Here is a 2,621-nt window from a genome sequence, read left to right as displayed (position 1 = left end):
GTAAAAAGAAAAACATAACCATTTATATTTTTGCTTTATGCTTATTTTTTATTCTCACTACTTGAAATCAAATAAGGCTAAACTGTTCCTGCTCCGTCAGTTAGGATTCACAAAATTATTTATCTTCAATAAATGCCTTAATAATAAAAGACAGAGATTTTTAAGTCATTTATTACATTTTTAAGAAATCAAAAGTTTACATACACAAAGATTTCCATATCTGGGAAAACCCCGATGATGTCATGGCTTTGAAAGCTTTTGATTGCTTAGTTGATATCAATCAAGTTATTTGAACCTGTGAAAGTACACACACCTCAAACAAGCGAGTTCTTTGTGTGACATCATGAGAAAATAAATCTTCCAAGATATCAGGAAGAGAATTGTCAGCCTTCACAGCTCTGGTTCATCCATGTGAAGGAAATTTTGTAATTTATAAACTGAATGTTAGGTCCAGTTTTGTATTTTATACTTTCTGATCATTTCAGCCATAAGTTTAAACAGAATGAGAGTTGATGTGTCTAATTGATGCGTTCTTTTAGTCTGTATAAACAAAAGCTGGTTACATCCTGATGTCTGACATAAAAGTTACCACCTTCAAGGGTGTAACCAGGAAGAGCCTGAGGAGGTTATAAAGGTTGAATCATTATGATATGGGTAGAAGTGTTTTGCAGAGTCTCTGCTTAGATCCAGCCTGGACAGACTGGGCTGCTTTGTTTGTTTTTTCTTTTATATGAACTCAAGGCCTTACACTGAGGCATGTGCTATCTGCAGTGCTATGTACCTGATTGGAGTCAGATGGGAATAAAGGTTTTCCGAAGAAATCCAGTGAATTCCTGCTTTTATTCAGACATGCCATTTTTCAACAACACTTTTCCACACATGGGTACACATTACAGATGCCTGAATGTACTATGTCCATCTGTTCACACAGTTTTATACAAGTGTAATCACAGTAGTATTGTCCTRTCATCATTTAGGTCAGGAGGGAAACAGGGTATGTGTTAACAAGAACATCGAGTTTTAGAGTGAAATGTGATAATCAGCTCCAAAACAAAAGCAAAAGACCTTGTGAAGAAACTGCCTGAAGCTGTTAAGCAAATGTTATTTTTCAGACTGAGTCCTGTGCTCACATGACCTAAAAGGCCATTCAGCAAGGAAGAAGTTGATACTCCAACAATGACATAAAGAAAAAACCCTTGTCTCTGTGTGTACCTGCACACTAAAATCAGATTTTTAGTGTAATATCCTGTGGGCAGATGAAACTAAAAGTGAACTTATAATGACCATTGGTACATTTGGTGGAAAAATAGGGGAAGCTTGCAGGCCTGAGAACACCATCCCAACTGTAATGTGGCTGCTATATGTTGTAGGGGTGTTTTACTGCAGGAGGGACTGGTGCACAAAAAAAAAAAATAGATATCTTATGGAAAAACATATCACCAGAAAAAAAAAACTTCTCCAGCACATCCCAAAGACTCTCTGCGGAACCAATCCATGTGTAAAAATGATGTCTCATGCTCCCTGAACCACTCTTTCACAATTCCAGYCCCATGAATCCTRGCATTGTCATCTTGGAGTATGGCCGTGCCGTCAGGGAAGAAACAATCCATTGATGGATTAACCTGGTCATTCAGTATATTCAGGTAGTCAGCTGACCTCATTCTTGGAGCACAGACTGTTGCTGAACCTAGACTTGACCAACTGCAGCAAACTCACATCGTAGCACCTATTTGCTTAGTTAAATCCAGGTGGTGATTTTTTTTATCCCTTTTTTTTTTGGCCAGGCACTGTATTTGGTGCAATATAATCAAAGTGGCTGAGAGGTACACTGTGTATAAGAGCAGATATTTTTTTTCTTCTTTTTTTCCCATCTGAGTTGGCACAGAGTGATGGATCCTGGCAAGCAGAGAGAGCAATTTTATACCAGGTGCAATAGCTGAGCCAGGGTGTGGCCAGTGGTTGCCTTGCCCACCATAACATCCCAATTATTTGAGAAAACTATACTTWTAATCAATATAAAAACTTGAAAGCATAGTTTGTTGAAATGACCAGGGTGGCTGGTTTAAACATGGTGGTGGCCATCTTGAATTTTAACATGGTAACACAGTTTTTCAAGTTATCGAGCTCACAAGTCAGATGGATGAACGGGCAGAGGGCATTTTTCTCAGAGCATGTAAACATGCAGTRTGTTCATGTGTATTACAGCAGTTTTCTGTTTCTTTTTTATGGCTGTAGGAGACCCATTCCCCCCGGCAAAAAAAAATCTAAATTATATATATAATTCACTGTGATTATTGCTTGAGTCACACTTCCAGCTGCTGTTGAAAACATCAGGTTGTTTCATACAGAGGAGTGCAGAAACATGAAGAACAACAATAAATTCAGAAAGACAGGACTATAATTATGTACCAACATATCCTACTTGACAGCTAGCAGGGTCGCAAATGTGACCTGATTTCTGAAAAGCAAACAATACAAAACAAATCCAGCCTCACTGGTATGACTGGATCGTCGTTCTGTCAGAGTAGGGCAGCGGGGCCCTGATGTATAAGGATTAAACGGACACTGCTTTCAACGAATCAGACGAACTCCAGGGCCGTTTTATCCAATCAGAGCAGAGC

General features: G+C 38.7%; 1 protein-coding gene across 2 annotated transcripts in view; it reads left to right on the top strand.

The window, feature by feature from the left end:
* The window catches only part of mapk8ip1b (mitogen-activated protein kinase 8 interacting protein 1b), a gene marked incomplete at its 3' end in the record, with an annotated part of 39,720 nt that overhangs the window by 32,641 nt on the left and 4,458 nt on the right, over positions 1–2,621 (top strand).

Source organism: Austrofundulus limnaeus, unplaced genomic scaffold (genome assembly GCF_001266775.1).
Source record: "Austrofundulus limnaeus strain Quisiro unplaced genomic scaffold, Austrofundulus_limnaeus-1.0 Scaffold71, whole genome shotgun sequence".
In the NCBI taxonomy this organism is placed as follows: Eukaryota; Metazoa; Chordata; class Actinopteri; order Cyprinodontiformes; family Rivulidae; genus Austrofundulus; species Austrofundulus limnaeus.
Note: the sequence above shows the minus strand (reverse complement) of the source record. Positions and strands in the feature narration are given on the sequence as shown.